This window comes from Notamacropus eugenii, chromosome 7, assembly GCF_028372415.1.
Source record: "Notamacropus eugenii isolate mMacEug1 chromosome 7, mMacEug1.pri_v2, whole genome shotgun sequence".
Classification (NCBI taxonomy): domain Eukaryota; kingdom Metazoa; phylum Chordata; class Mammalia; order Diprotodontia; family Macropodidae; genus Notamacropus; species Notamacropus eugenii.
The window spans coordinates 69579221-69596895 of record NC_092878.1 but is presented as its reverse complement, the minus strand read 5'-3'; positions in this window follow the sequence as shown (position 1 = coordinate 69596895).

Genomic DNA, 17675 nt, shown 5'->3' with positions numbered 1-17675 from the left:
ACAAATCACTTCTTTAATAATCAATTCTATGGAATATTGTTGTGCTATAAGAAATTACAAGATGATTTCAGAAAAACTTGGAAATACGTATATAAACTGATTGAAAGTGAAGTGAATTGAACCAGGAGAACGTTGTACAAGTAATACCAGTATTGTACAGTGAAGAACAATGAACTTAGCTATTTTCAGCAATATAATGCTCCAAGAACAATCCCAAAGGATTCATGATGAAGCATACTATCTGCCTCCAGAGAAGAACTGATACTGTTTGTGTACAGACTGAAGCATACTATTTTTCATTTTATTTTTCATTCTTTTTCTTTTATTTGAGTCTTATACAAAAAGACCAATAGGGAAATGTTTTGCTTCATTGCACACTTATAACCTACTTATTACCTATATCTGACTGCTGTCCATCTCAGGGAGGGAGAAGGGGAGGGATAGAATTTGAATTTTTAAACTTTAAAAAAAATGTATAAAATTTGTTTTAACGTGTCATTGGAGGAAATAAAATATTGTAAAAGTAATTCTAGCTTAGAATGTGCAATTTATATCAAACTGAGTATTCTACTATTTTAATAGTTTTTGCTTTCCTCTTTTTGAAAGGCAAGATAATTGTTCATCTCTGGTATCTTTTTTGGTACTTTATTGTATACTTCACTTATTCTCCACAATTCTACTGATTTCCTTCTTTTCTTGTATTCTAAAGCTTCTGGATGTTGCTAAAGTTATGGAAGTGTCACATGAGGCCACTACAAATTTGTGAAATGATGTTGGCCCTTAGAATGGCCCAAACATTTGCTTTCAAACCACTTACTGGGACAAAATGCTTCAGTTTCACAGTGTATTATCATTTAGTAATATTGGTTCTTTGTCTTCCAGAAAACTCTTTTCTCTAGTAGAACAAGCTGTTAACTTTATGGAACTTTTAATGGAATTTCTTAGATTCTTGAATTGCTCTTTTCTGTAACCAGAATTCACATCAAGTTAGAAGTGTGTGAGTGTGAATGTGTGTGTGTGTGTGTGTGTGTGTGTGTGTGTGTAACTTTTAGGCTCATACATCAACTGATTACTAAATGAAATTAAAAACACCATAATGAACTTGGTAAAGAACGGCTTTTAATTAGGAAATTTGTGTAATATGTCATTTATATGCATTGAGAGAACCAACTATATATATGCAAGTATCCATGAAAAAACTGTCATCTCAAATTACCAAGTAATACTCTTCTAAAAAGCCAGGTTTTTGTTTTTTTTTTTTTTTCCACTGACTAATTAGTTACATATGAGAAGCAGTGCATAAAGAATTGTCCAGGAGCTAGAAAGATCTTAACTGAAGTTTTGTCTTTGACACAGATAGAAATATAGATAATTTAACCTATTAGTACCCTGGGCAACCTTCTTATAGTTTAAGTTGCAAAGGAGTTGCCAACTTACTTTAGTAGAAGGAATTTCCTCATCTGAAAATTACTTTATATATCAGTGAAATCACAGGCCCACACTGTATTCCCTATCACTTATGTGTTCCGTATTAAAACTTGGCGGAAAAGCAAATTACATTCCTTTTCAGCTCTTTGTGGTACATTAATATTTACTAATTCATATGTCAACACACTATAAATTATCAGCATCAAAATCTCCTTCTTTTCTCATTATAATTCTTTCCTTTTCAAATGAAGACACACAATTAAATAAAATATTACACATAGATTCTAGCAGCGTTCAATTATTCTAAGAAATTTCAGTTTTCTTCAACATGGAACTTAGTTTATCACAATGTGGTACTTAAGGTCAGTTATTCAAGGATTAGAATTTTTCAACTTTATCCTCAAGGATTTCTCCATCAGTTCTCTTTTAGTGACCCATTATTGCAAAGTGATGATCTTACTTTCTTTGTTCTTCTTTAAATAGATATTTACTGATATATTAGTTTTTTCATCACCTCAATTTTCCTAAAAATTCCTCTGGAATTTTCCTTCCTTTCCCTCCATGGACATGGTAGTGGTGATGATGATGATGATGATGAAAACTTTAAGAGAAGACAAAATAAATTCAGCAAAGTCAATCAACATGCTGGAAAAAACAGAATAATATATAGATATATGTAATATCCCATACACATTTTTCTTAGTTGAAGAAAGAAAGAGGAGATATCTAACTTTAAATTCCTTCCTTGGGGGTCTTGTTGCTCTTTGTAATTACATAATATTCAGTTTTGATTGTTTTGTTTTTTGTCCTTTCTATTTGTGTTGTTATAGTCATTGTGTGCATTGTTTTTATGACTTGGCCTATTTTAATTTGCACCAGTTCATGTATTTCCATGTCTGTATTAATCCTGTCCATTATTATTTATGGCACAATAATATTCCACTATATTCATGTAATGTAATTTGTCTAGTTACTTGCCAATTTATGGGAATCTACTTTGTTTCCATTCCTTTGCTTCTACAAAAAAGGATACATAAATGTTTTGACTTATCAATATTTTGTTTTTATCTTTTCTAAAAGTTTTTGGTTGATGACTTCTTTGGGGCATTTGCCTAAAAGTAGGGTTTGGGGACAAAAGGCATGAATATGTCAGTCCCTTTATTTGTGTAGTTGAAAATTGTCTTCCCAAATGATTGGAACAATTTATAGCTCCCATAGCAACCAATTCCCTTCTGATATTTTAGTAACCCCTAACAGTGACTATTCCCATCTTTTATTTCCTTTGCCAATTCGTTGATTGTGAGGTTTAAACTCAGGATTGTTTATAGTTCTATTTTTTATTGTTAGAATAAGTAACATTCTTTTATTTACCTATAATTTTCAATCACTCTTTTGAGAACTGTTTATTCATACCCTTTGACTACTTCTCTAATGGGAAATAGGTTTTGGTCTTATGTATTAGTTAGTTACCTTGGCTATCAGGCTCCCATAAGAAATAATTTTAAACAAAGAAATTTGTTTCCAGTCAATTGCTCCCTTTCTTATCCTAGAAAAGGTAATTTTGTTTGTTCAAAATCTATTAAATTTCACAAAGTCAAAATGACCTACTTTTTTTTCAAATTTAGTTTTCTCCATCACTTGTTTGGTTAGAATCAATCGCTTATCTATAACTTTGAAAGGCAGATTGTCTGCTTCACTCCTGATTCTTTTAATGGTAAGAGTTTTTATTTTCAATTCATGTCTTCCTTTTGAGTGTGTGTGTGTGTGTGTGTGTGTGTGTGTGTGTGTGTCTGTGTCTGGGTATGTTTATAATATAGTGCAAGGTCTGAATCCTTAATTATTTTAGACTGTTTCAAGTCATTTTAGAAATTCTGATCAAATAAAGAGTTCTTAATTTATGTATTCATATTTATCAAACATTTTTTGAATTGTATTATTATTAACTTTCCTTATTTTTGATAAATTTCTATAAGAAATGTTACACAAATTTCTATTCATAATACAATCATTTTTTTAGTGGCTTCATTCCATGGGGATGAGTTTATAGTTAAATTTTTTTTTTTGCCAGTATCAATAACATTTCTATATTCTTATGTAGGTCACAATTATTTCAATAATAAAAATTAGTTGGAGGAAGTATTCCACAGGTAATAAGCATCAAAGTCAGGATACAAATATAAATTCTTTGATCACAGCATTTGTACTTTCTCACTGAGATATCAGCTTCTCCCTTTACTTAAAAAAATGGCAGAAAATTACAAACCAGGACCCTTGAGGATGTGTGTGTTTGTGTGTGGGGGGGTAGATTTGCCATTTTTTTCTACTTGATATAAACTCAGTCTTTGGAAATCTGATATGTTCACAATTTTTGGGTGTAGCTCCTTTTAAATTTGATTGTAGTTAATAGTTGTTGAGACTCCAGGGTGGAGAAATTGAAAGCATGTTCATGTAGGACAATGAGGAAGAGAGGAGAGTATTTGAGAATGGAAGTCATTAATCAAGAGAGCATGTATGAAGGAAGGTGTGTAAAGCAGTAAAACCCAGGGAGACTGGAAGTTCATTCAATTACTCTACTTATTCTGCCACTGCCACAAAAATCTTTCAGAATTAAATATGTGTGAAGATTGAACAAAAAGGGTTAATTTTTATATTAACATAGAGAACCATACCAGAGTTTCAGCAAGAAAAAGAATTCTTCTACTTTCATAGCAGGAAAACAGCAACATGAAAACAATTCCTAGATATTCTTTTTAACAACTATAGAATACAACTATAGAATACTTGCCCTTCCCATGATCATTGTTAGTTATAAGACTTCCATGAAAAAGTGGTCAACTTGTTGGATTTCATAATTCAGTTTATTAAAGGTGTTTATGGACACCTGGTAAGATGTTTTTGTTTTTCCCTAGATCTATTTTTTTTTAAAAAATGATACTTCAATGACTTATGTTTAAGAATAAAAACCAACAGTATTTCTTGTTCAAGGGAATGTCAGATTCATTGGTTACTGCTCTTTCCTCTCAAAAAGAACCAAAATTATGTCACTATGTCGGATTCAAGATACAGTACAACTGACTGTGGCTGATCAGACCAATATATGCTCTGAATGCTCTACCACAGATCTGGCACAAATAATCCCTATCAATATTTGGGGTGGAAATGTTTCTACCTTTGTCCATCTCCTGTTGCTTTTGTGCCACTACAATTCCGTTTTGCTCATAGAGCACAGAAAATTCTTTGATTTAGATGCACCATAATGGGTGGTCTTTTGCCAGTGTCTCCCAAACTGTGAAATTGATTCCAAAGTTCTTCAGAGAGACCTTGAGAGTGACCTCGTAATATTTCTGACCACCTCGTAAACACCTTCCTTCCATTAGTTCTAAATAAAATAGTCTTTTAGGCAAACATATTCTTGTCGGATTCATTAAATGTTCCCAGAGAGACCAAGAATTTGTGGCAAGTACTACCTGGGATTTATGTCTATAAAAAAATGCAACAAACATGTGGACCTAAAATCTCAAATTAAAATTTTCACCATTTAAAAAAATCTTATGAGAAACTGTACATGTATCCTAATGATGCTCATGACATTTCTGAACTTTCTTATCTGAAATTGCTTTCAGAGTGTATGGCATGATTGTGTCAAATTCTTCTGTCATGGGAGTGTGGATTTCACTTTTAAACTACTCAAAAGTCACTATAATTCATTCACTCACATTTACTCTCTAGTGATCCAATATGTAGTTCATTTGCACCAACCTCCTTTGTTGAATGTTTCATATATATGTATGTGTGTGTAAACAATATGTATATGTATACATATGCATACATATATATGATGTGTGTATGTATGTATATACATATACATATGTGTGTGTATATGTGTGTGTATTCGAATCTGAAAATAATGTCATTTCAACATAGAATCTGTTAGACATTGTCATCACTGAGCACAAATGAGAGAAGCATTTGTAAAGTACTCAGAGCAATACTTACTCAGTCTCCCGAGTAAGATACATGATGTAGAGGCATCTGTTTCTACCAAGCACTTTATCATATTGCCTATACTCACTAAATCATGGTATACCTTACCAAGCAATTAAAGCATCTTACATTCTCATCTGATTTCACCCATAAATCACAGGATATCTATTCCTGACATATTTAAACTACTGGAGGTGTGGATCACTTGGCCACCTACTTATGAAGTGCAATGATTGTCACAGCCTCTGCTTCTAGATAGGTGTTTCTCCCTAACTAATCTCTGATTTCCACAATTGACAATTTTTCCATCCACACCCCATCCTCTCTTCCCCATTTATTTAATTGCACATTCCTAGATGTCACTTTGCTAACCACACTTATACTACAAATTATCTGAATCAGAAGATTATCCTAACTCCTCTTTTATAGCTTGAGAGGATAGCCAAGTGGCAGTTAGCTATGTTCAATTTGAGCACATGGCTACAATATTTCTGAATTTATCATTAATTCAGAGACAACTATGGTAAATTAAATGATTTATTAAACAGATAAATGACCTTTAGTATAAAAATAAAGTTTGCCTATTATGTAATTATATAAGCCATATAATTTATGGCTTATAAAAATGTTTATCGAGCCCCTATTATGTAGGCGTGCATCCAAAAACGTTTTGAGGATTGAGAAATGTTGGATTAATAATAAAGGCTTTCAGTGTGCCTACTTACTAGGTATTAACTCATTTATTCACTTGAATATTCAAGTTCTGATATGGCTGCTGAAAAAAAATCCATCTCACTTTAAAGACCATGTGAAAAAAAATAGTATTTAAAGATCATTTACCATAAAAGTACTTTGTCATGTTGTTAATTCATATATATGTATATATATGTATGTATATGTGTGTATGTGTGCGTATATATAGGCATATGTATATATCATGTCAAAATCATGTCATCTATTATGAAAATGATGCTATTCAACACAAAAGTATTCTTACTTCAAAAGAACAAGTATAAATAACAGCAATAAATAATATAGACAGAGAAAGGATGTCAAGTGCCTCAAAGTTGCAGCAGCTTCCCATTTACAATTCATTACTTCCTGTACCACTAGTGTTTGTCATCTGTTCTTTGACACAAGCAGCTTGATTTTCACATGACATACTTAGAGCCAACCCGGTTCAGACTCATTTATAGTGGCTCCATTTAGGTCACACTTTTTGAATTGTTCCCAAGAGGTACTACTCATATAGAGTGAAGCACAGCATAGTAGCCATCAACAACAGCTATGCTTTAGTGACATGTATATTAAATCAATTCATTTTGGAAAGCTGCTCCTGCTGTTACTTTTCTCTTAATAAATATAATGCTTGTAAAAGCAAGACAAAAAGCACCTACCTGCCTTGACTAATTGATGGGCAGGTACTCCACATACCTTCAAAACATCATGTGACTGTATTTCTCATTCTGATGAAAAATGTTTTCTGATTTTTAGGAATGTTGTCAATTTCACTCAAGATTGAGAGTATGAGAGAAAAAAATATCCTTGAATTCCCATATGAAATAATCCATAAGAAAATTGTCGTGACATCATCAGGATGAAGATATAAAATCCTTTAAAACTAGACCTTATTCTATCTACTCAGACTTATCTTCCATTACTTCACCACACACATTTTGATTTCAGATTAATATGGGAATAGGAAAAATAACTATTGATTGAGCACCTAAACAATTTGTTTACTGGTCTTAATTGTGTAACTTGTAACTTTGGAGAAGTCATATAACCTAATTCCGTTGGCTCATAATCAAAGTGAGGAACATTTCTGATTCCAAAGTCATCTCCCAATCCACTAAGCCACATGTTTTATGACACATTCTGATTGTGTGAATACAGGCAAGTCATTTAGCCTTGCAGTGTTCCCAGGCTACTCCTTTAGGCTATAAATTACAGAAATGTTCATGTACATTAGGGGAGGAGATATCCACTCTAGGAACTATCCACATTAATCAAATAATAGATTCAGACAAAAACTAAATTAATAACACAAAAATTGATATTTTACTAACTATTTCAAAGGAGGTTTTATGAGAAAGTGCTTTACAAAATAAATAAAGCTAATGCAATTATGGTCACAGTTTTTGGTATACACTTCTTCGTATTTGCTCCCAGAATTTTCTGCATGCTATGTCTTTTACTTGGATTGATTTTCACATTGAACTTGATGAAATTTAAGATCTTCCCAATCACTGAGGTTTCTATGATTCTATTATGCTATTGAATGTTCTGCCCCTCCTATTCAAAGTCTCTGTAAAATTTCTTAGACTGCTAATACTCTACATAAATTGGTCTTTAAAAAATAATACATATATTGTGAATGCAATATACATATATACATACATATACACACACATATGTATATATGGTGCCTTTAAAGCCTGGTTGATGTGAAAAATGCCAACCACATAACATTCTACTTTGGTAAATATAGTCTTGGCCATTACTTCAGAAAGTATTTTAAGTTGTGGTATAGAAATACACATCCTATTCCCTGACACCAGCATCTTATCCAAACTCTAAACAAATTCTAGAGCAGCAGAACCCACAAAAATTCAGACTGAAAAAAACTTTTCCAGCCCAATACAACTTGGAAGGTTGGCAAGAAAGATCTGTTGCACCAAGGTGAGAGAGGAGAACCGTCAGCACATGGGCCCAAGCAAACCTGAAGCAGGCCTCTGGGTGCCAGGCCTAGAGGCCTGAGGGCTACCCGAGTCTTCTCTTACCTCTATCGGAGGTCTTCGGTTGGCCAAACCAGATGCTCATATGAGAGAAAGGACGTTCCAGAGTCGAACAAGGGTTGAGCTTTATTTCAGGGTCTAGTTACAAGTGCAGGGGAATTCTTCCTTAGGAGGGAGCGAAGAATCTCCCAAAGAGGCAAAGATCTTACAATAAGAGATTGGAAGTAGAAGTGTAAGTGGGGAGAGAGGGGGAAGGGAGAGAAGAGAGAGGAAAAGCGGAGCCTTCTGTCCTGTCCGCTCCGTGCCCCTCCCGCCAAGAGAACTTTCAGGCTTTCCTGATCCTACTTAAACTCTCCAGCAGCATAGTTTGCATCTGAATACCGTGCTGTTAGGTGTGCCCAGATCCGGGACAATCTCGGGGGTGGGGAGAGCTCTCTCCCATCACGTTTCTCACGGGAAGAGGTGGAAATACACGAGATAGCTCAGTTCACCTCGATTCCCAGTCGTTTCCTGGGGGGGCCTCGTGAGAACTCTAAGATTTAAAAGTTCCCACCTTTACCCGCCTGAGACTGTCCACATGGAATTGAGCTTCCATCCCCAGCATCTGGGCTACTGAATCAGTGTCAGCAGTGGTGGATTTCATGACTCTCAGGCAACACATGGTAAGGGAATCAGAAATTATCCACAAGGAGAGTTATAGGGGTCCCTTAAAGTGCACTTGGATCTGGGTCACAGTTCATGGTTTTAATCCTGGTGCAAGGATGAGCATTAGCACAGCAGAGCGTGAAGCCACAGGTGAACTGGGACTGAAGTCACAGTTTCAAGGTTAAAAAGAGTGCCTGTGGTCACTCACAAATCAGTGCAAAGTATAGGAAAATAGTAAAAACACCTCTCCCTACATCATACCACTCTGGAAGAGTCAAAAATTAAAGGTCCCTAGAATTACCTGTGAAACTTGGGACAGTGCAACCTCCACCCATGTTAGCATAGAATTAAAAATCAAGAAATAGGATGGAAAATGAGAACAGCAGAAAAAATAATTCTGACCATCAAAAGTTAACTATAATGAAAAGGAAGATAAAATACACAAAAGACAACAAAGTCACAATTCCTAAATCCAAAGCCTCCAAGAAAAATATGAAGTTTTCTCAGGCCTCGCAAGAGCACAAAAAATGATTTTAAAAATCAGATAAGAGAAGTAGAGAAATAATTGGAAATGCAAATGAGAGTGATGCAAAAAATCATGAAAAAAGAGTCAACAGTTTGATAAAAAAGGCACAAAATTTACTGTAGAAAATAGCACCTTAAAAAAAAAAAAACGAATACAATAAGTCAACTGATAAAAGAGAACAAAAATCCAGTGAAGAGAAGAATGCCTTGAAAAGCAGAATTAACTAAATGGGAAAAGAAAAGATATGCAAAAATTTACTGAAGAGAACTCTTTAAAAACTAGAATTGGACAAATGGAAAAGGAGGTACAAAAGCTCAGTGAAGAAAATAATTCCTGTAGGATACAAAATAAACCCACAGAAATCATCTGTATTTCTATATATTACTAACAAAGCCCCATGGCAAGAGATAGAAAGAGAACTCCCATTCAAAGTTACTGTAGACACTATAAAAATTTAGGATTTTACCTGCCAAAAGAAACTGTTGGAGGATATGAACACAATTGTAAATCACTTTTTGTACAAATAAAGTCAGATCTAAATAATTGAAAAAAACATCAGTCGCTCATTAATAGGCTGAACTAATGTAATAAAAATGGCAATTTTACCTAAATTAATTTACTTGTTCACTGTCATACCATTCAAACTAACAAAAAATTACTTTATAGAACTAGAAACAATAATATCTAAATTCATCTGGAAAAAAAAAAGGTCCATAATATCAAGGAATTGATGAAAAGAAATGCTAGAGAAAGTGGCCTAGCCATACCAGATTTTAAATTGTATTACAAAGCAGCAATTATCAAAACCACTTGGTACTGGTAAGAAGTAGAGGGGTGGATCAGTGGAATAGGTTAGGTGCACAAGACACCACAGTCAACGATTACAGTAGCCTATTGTTTCATAAAGCAAAGGACACCAGTTTCTGGGATAAGAACTCCTTATTTGACAAAAATTGCTGGGAAAGTTGAAAAAATAGTCTGGTAGAAACTGGGCATAGGCCAATTCCTGACACTCTACACTAGAACAAAGTCCAAATGAGTACATGATCTAGGTATAAAGGCTGATACTATAAACAAATTAGGGAGCAAGGAATAGTTTGTCAAATTTATGACAGTGAAGGAATTTATGATGAAACAAGAGATAGAGAACATTATGAAATGCAAAATGAATGACTTTGATTACATTAAATTGAAAAGTTTGGCAGAAATAAAGTCAATGCAACCAATATTAGAAGGGAAGCAGAAAACTGGGAAAGAAAATTAAGAATTAGTGTCTGTGATAAAGGCCTCATTTCTAAAATATATAAAGAACTGAGTCAAATTTGCAAGAATACAAGTCATTCCCCAGTTGATAAACGGTCAAATGATATGAAGAAGTAGTTTTCAGAGGAAGAAATTTAAATTTATAGTCATATGAAAAAAAGTGTTCTAAATCACCATTGGTTGGAGAGATATGAATCAAAACAACTATGAGGTACCACATCACACCTATCAGATTGGGCTAATATGACAAAACAAGAAAGTGATAAATGTTGGAGAAGTTGTTGGAGAGATGGAATACTGATTCATTTTTGGTGGAGCTGTGAGCTGATGTAACCATTCTGGAGAACAATTTGGAACTAAACCCAAAGGGTTATTAAACACGTGTGTACCTTTTGACCCAGCAATACCACTTCTTTGACTATATCGCGAAGAGATTATAAAAATGGGAAAAGGATTTACATGTACTAAAATAATTGTAGCCAGCTCTTTTTCTGGTAGTGAGTTCTTTTTATGGTGGACAGCTCTTTTTGTGGTGACCAAGAGCTAGAAATCGTGGGGTGCCCATCAATCAGTGAATAGCTGAACAAGTTGTGGTGTATATGAATGTAATGGAATATTACTGAGGTATAAGAAATGATGAACTGGAGGACTTCAGAAAAATCTAGAAAGGATTATATGAACTGATGGTCAGCAAAGTGAACAGAACGTTATACACAGTAACACTCACTGTGTCTGAGGAATGCTTTTGATACTTAGCTCTTCACAGCAATGGAAGGACCTAAATATTCCCAAAGGATTCATGATGCAAAATGCCATCCACATTCAGAGAAAGATCTATGGTATCAGAACACAGAATGAAACAGACTATTTTCTCCTTTGTTATGTTTGTCTTTTCTCATGATTTCTTCCATTAGTTTTAATTTTTCTATGTAATATGACTAATGTGAAAATGTGTTTAAAAGGAATGCATGTGTAGAACCCATATAAGATTGAATGCCATCTTGGGGAGACAGGGGGAGAAAATTTGGAACTTATGGAAATAATTGTTGAAAACTGAAAACAAATTAATAAAATTGAGGAAAATTTAAAAAAATCCTTATAGTGAGAATTGGACAAATGGAAGCTAAAGATTTTATAAAACTTTAAGAAACAATGAAACAAAACCAAAAGAATGGGAAAAAAAACAGAATGTGATTGAAATGTGAACTATCTCATTGGAAAAACAAACTGACCTGGAAATTAGATCCAGGAAAGATAATTCAAGAAATACTGGACTACATGAATATCATGATCAAAAAGGAGCCTAGATATCATTTTTCAAAGAATTATCCAAGAAAATTGCCCCAATATCCTAGAATGAGATGGTAAGATAAACATTCTTCCACCTGAATCACCTCCTGAATGAGATTTTAAAAAGAAAACTCCCAAGAATATTATAGACAAATTTAAGACTTCCCAGATCAAGAAGAAAATCTCAAAAGTCAAAAGAGAATCAATTCTGATATCATGGATTCATAGTCAAAATAACTCAAGATTCAGCAGTTTCTGCATTAAAGAATCAAGGCTTGAAATATGATATTCTGGAGGACAAAATAACTAAGATTACAACTAGGGATCACTTACTTAGAAAAATTTAGTATAATCCTTCAGGGGGAAAAATGAAATATTTAATGAAATAGGAAACTTTCAGTTATTCCTGATGAAAAGGCAAGTGGTGAATAGAAATTTTTACTTTCAAATGCAAGATGACAAACAAATGTAAAAGGTAAACAGGAAAGAGAAATCACAAAGAGTTAGATAAGGTTAAACTAGTTATATTTCTGCATGCGAAAATATATTCCTAACTCTTAAAAGTTTTCTGATCATTAGAGCAAATAGAGGCAAAATACATATAGAGAAAGGAGAGGTGTGAGCTAAATATAACGGTATGATTACCTTACCAAAACTAAGGGATGAAAAAGAAGAATTTACTGGGAGAAGGAGAAAGGGAGAAGTAGAATAGGATACATTATCTGAAATAAGAGGAATGAAAGAGATTTTAAATTGGAGGAAAAATAGGGAAAGACGGGGGGACCACCTGAACGTTACTCTATTTGGAATTTGCTCAAATAAGGAATAATATACACACTTACTTAGGTGTAGAAATCTATCTTACCACACAGGAAAGTAGAAGGGGATGGCCATAAGGAAAGGGTGGGGACTGCTGATAGAAGAGAGTTTACTTTGGGGGAAACAAAAGTCAGAAGAAAAACACTTTTGAGAATTCATGGTAGAGGGGAAAGAGAGAGAGAGAGAGAGAGAGAGAGAGAGAGAGAGAGAGAGAGAGAGAGAGAGAGAGAGAGAGAGAGAGAGATGAAGAGAGAGAGAGAGGGAGGGAGGGAGAGAAGGCCTAAAAGGAGGAAATAGGATGGAGGGAAATAGGTAACTGTTATCATTACTATTAAACAAAATCAGTGAGTTTCTTTGATAAAGACTTCCTTTCCAAAATACATAGAAAATTTAGCCTAATTTATAGAAATAAGAGCCATTCCTCAATTAATAAACAAAGAAGGTTAGCAGGCAGTTTTTGGACAAAGTAATCAAACCTCTCTATAACAATATAAAAAGTGTTTTAAATCCCTATTGTTGAGAGAAATGCAAATTAAAACAACTCTGAGCTACTATCTCCCACCTATCAGACTGGATAATATGACAGAAAAGGAAAATGACAAATGTTGTAGGAGATGTGGGAAAGTTAAAACACTGATGTACTGTTGGGGAAAGTTGTATACTGATTCACACAATCTGTAGAGGAATGTGAAGCTATACCCAAAAGACTATAAAACCATGCTTACCCTTTGACCAAGCAATATCACTATTAGGTCTGTATCCAAAGGAGATTTTTTAAAAAACAAAATACTTATGTGTAAACAAAAATATTTATAGCCATTCTTTTAATGGGGACAAATAATTCACAATTGAGGGTATGTCTGAACAAGTTGTTTTATATGATTGTGATGAAATCCTGTTGTACTTTAAGAAATGATGAGCAGGATGTTCTCAGAAGAAAAAGAAATGAAAAGACTTCCATGAAGTGATGCAAGGTGAAATAAGCAGAACCAGGAGAGCATTGTACACAGTAACATCACTTTTGTATATTGATCTACTATGAATAACTTAGCTATTCTCAGCAGTAAAATGATCCATTTCAATTCTATAGGACTTATGATCAAAGGTGCTATCCAAATACAGTCAAAGAATTGGTAGAGCATGAATACAGATCAGTGATACTTTTTCTTTACTTTCATTTTTTGCTTGTTTTTTTTGGTCATTGTTTTCTTTCTCAGAATGATTAGAAATGTGTTTTGCATGATTACACATATGTATAACCTATGTCAAATTGCTTTCTTTCTCAATGGGGGTGTGGTAATGGAGAGAAAGAATTTGGAACCCAAAATTTGAAAAAAAAGAACCTTAAATTGTTTTTAAAAGTAATCTAGAAAACTATAATGTTAAAATAAAAGTAAATTTATATGAAATAAAATTCAGTGTAGGTGAGAGCAACAAAAAAGAAACAAAATATAAGAAATTGCTTCTATTTCCATGATCATGGGGTGCAATCTAAGAAAATGTTTTTCTTACTTAGTATTTCTTTATTAATCCAGGTATTAATTCATACATTCATATTTCATCAATTTATGTATGTATTTGTTTATTCATATTTTTTATTTTTGACAGAGTTTTCATCATTCACTAGTAAATGAAACTTAGCTCTGCTACTCTTCAGTCTATATTTAATTTTACTATTTAAAATGTCAAAATATGTTGTATATTTTAATTAGTATTAGAAAAAAGATAAACAAAACATATCACCGAGCAATAGTAAGAACTTAAGGAGACTTCTGAATCATCACTAAAAAAAGTTTTGTTTATCTTCTTTTTTATATATTAATTTATTTCTGCTTTGAGCACAAACCCATAAAGAGTCATAAATTTATATGTAGAAGTTATCTAAAGGGCCATATAATACCATCCTTTACTTTTAATGATGAGGAATCTTGTCCATATTTACATAGATGTAAGAAGTAGAACTAGGAATGGAATCTATTTTTTCTAATACTAATCTAAATATACAACATATTTCAACATTTTCTTTGATTGATGCTTGATCAATTGAATTCAGGTACTCTGAATCTATCTATGTTTGCAGATCTGGAGTAGTTACTGACCATGATATCCCATAAGTCCTCCTTTGAGAGTCTACCAAATATACTAGTCTCTTGAGGTTGAGTGTGTATGTGTGCCCTTTGTTGCCAAAGAAGACCATGCCGTCAGAGAAATGATGACATGACTTGCACTTGACTTTGTTTTGAGTGAGGGAGGGCTATGCAGGTCACCAGCCTCACTTCTCCTCCAGAGCTACCTGAATCCAGTGACCAGATATTCATCAGGATGACTTAAGATGATCCAGGATGAGGCAATTGGGGTTAAGTGGCTTGCCCAAGGTCACACAGCTAGTGACTATCAAGTGTCTGAGGTGAGATTTGAACTCAGGTCCTCCTGACTTCTGCATTGGTGCTGTATCCACTGTACCACCTAGCTGCCCCTGAGGTTGAGTAGATACCAGTAAAGCATATGGCCTATCCATCGGTGATCCTTCATTCTAGTATAAGATAAATTTACTTCTATTCCTAGTCATAGTCCTCTCTAATGATATTTTTATACGACTTGTTTCCACTATGTCAAGCAAATACAGAACATGTAAACACAAAGGATTGTATTTTAAAAAATCTGTTCAGAGTAGAGCATTCTTTTAGAAACTGGAGAGGATAAAATATTAATACAACATGAAGGCATTCCAAAAAGAATAGTGGTTTTGGTATTTCTTGTATTCCTTATTTCCACTTCTGTTGAAACAAGTAGATCATTAGCTCATCCTGCTGAGTCTTTGCCTTGCTATTTGGAGAGCAAAGGTCCTGTTATCCATTCTCAAGTCAGATAATCAAGGCTATTAAAAGAAATCTGTCAATCTACGTATGCCCGCATAAGATTGTTTTCATTGATTTAATTGCTCAGTATTTATTATCATGCATCTATTCTGTATAAAGTTTTCTGTAACTCTTCTTCTCCCACCCTGAAATTCTTCATGGAGGGTGATTTACTATATAGAAAGAAGCAGTGATAGGTACAAATTAGCAAAATAATTTTAAATGAACTAATTTTCAATATTTTCTTTACAACTTCAGCTGTTTTGTAATGGTTGGGTAAAGATTGGTTGACTAAGGTTTACAGCTTGAGATGTGACTATAAAATTATATTTACTGTGATTAATTTTAAAAGAAATTAAATTAGAGAATGAGAGTTAAGAAGTCTCAAGCAGAAAATTCAATCCATCTCCAAATTTCCTAAGCATGGATAAATTTGCAGGAAAATAAAAAAAAAAAAATATTTTCATGTTCTCTTTTGGCATGGGCACCTGTTATTTTCAAGTGCTGCCCAAATGCTCTGGGAGGGCACACTAACAAAGGAAAGCATATAAAAACACACCAAGAAAAATCAAAATAGTCTTTTTCGTGGAATGCGGCAGTCTAACATTGTTCTAATGTTTCTAAGAACAATTTGTATTTGGTAATAAGTATTTCTGAAAATGAAGACTGAAAATCTTTCTCCACCCCTTCCCTTTCCTCTCAAATCAGCTAAGTCTTATAATTTAAGATCTCTTATCTATTATTAGACTTGAAAAATAGTATTTGGTCCTTTGAGTTTCACATAAATTTTAGAAGCCAAATAATCCTTTAAATAAAATATGTATAGGTGCTCATTCTCCAAGTTAATAGGAGAGTCATTATAGATAACTGAACCATATAAATAGTTAAAAAGAAACAAACAAAAAAAGAAAATCTTCCTACTTTAAGAGGGGAAATTAGTATATGTACAAACATTTTCACATATATGCGTGCAATACATATGCACATGTGTGTACATAACATATAAACATATGCATATATGTATTATATACACATATACATATATACATGCATGCATATATAGGCATATATATGTAGCTTATTGACATACATATATGTGTATTTGTGTGAACAAACTATGTACAATGGAATCAGGTATTACCTATTTCTCCAATGAGTTTTGTGAAAGTATAGGTGAGATCCAGTTTGGAATGTAGTTTGCAAAATCTTTTGTTACTTAATAGTAGCCTAGTAGCATCCCAGGAGATGTCTTCAAAATGTGTATAGATACTTTTCATATATCTTTAGAAAATAAAATTAGGAAAGAAGGAATGTGGGTCATTAGTCATTGATATAATCTAACTTTTTTTTGAGGGGATACATGGTAAAGTCTGAGGTTTGTTTTTTTTTTCATATCATTGTCATCTCTTTTCCCCCTCCCCACCATGCATGTGTACCCTTTATCTGATCTCATCTAGATTGCCCCAGCAATAATCTTCTCTGTACAGCCTTGATAAAAAACTAGCTGATTTTTCTCCTTTACTCTCTAGGAAAAGGGAGAAAATACTTATTAGCATCTACCATGTGCCTGGCACTGTGCTAAACATTCTACAAACATTAATTTATTTCGTCCTCACTACAATCCTTTCATGTAGGTGTTAATATTGTCCTCATTTTATACTTGTGAAAACTGAGAATGACATGTTCATGTTTGCATGAGTAGCAATTATCTGAGGCTTGTTTGAACTCATGTTAACGCTCCATCCACTTTTAATAGCTTTTCTACATCCTCTATAACCACATTATGAGTACAATATTAGAGTTCAAGTGTGGTGACATATTTTATGTGAAAAAATTGTTAAAATTTGCAGATATTTCTGATTTGTTTTCTTCAATTTCTCACAGAGAAGTGGATACAGTGTTAGATTAAATAAAAAACACCTACACTTTCATGCTACTTCAATAACTTGCTTACTATATGGCCCTGGATAGCTACCTTTTTCAGTGCCAATTTTAATATCCATAAAAGGGGAATGACACCTACCTTATGGGGTTATTGTGAGAATCACACAGAACAGCATAAGTAAAGTTAGCCATTAAATGACATTGGCATAAATTTTCTTAGATCTTTCACCAAAATTTATT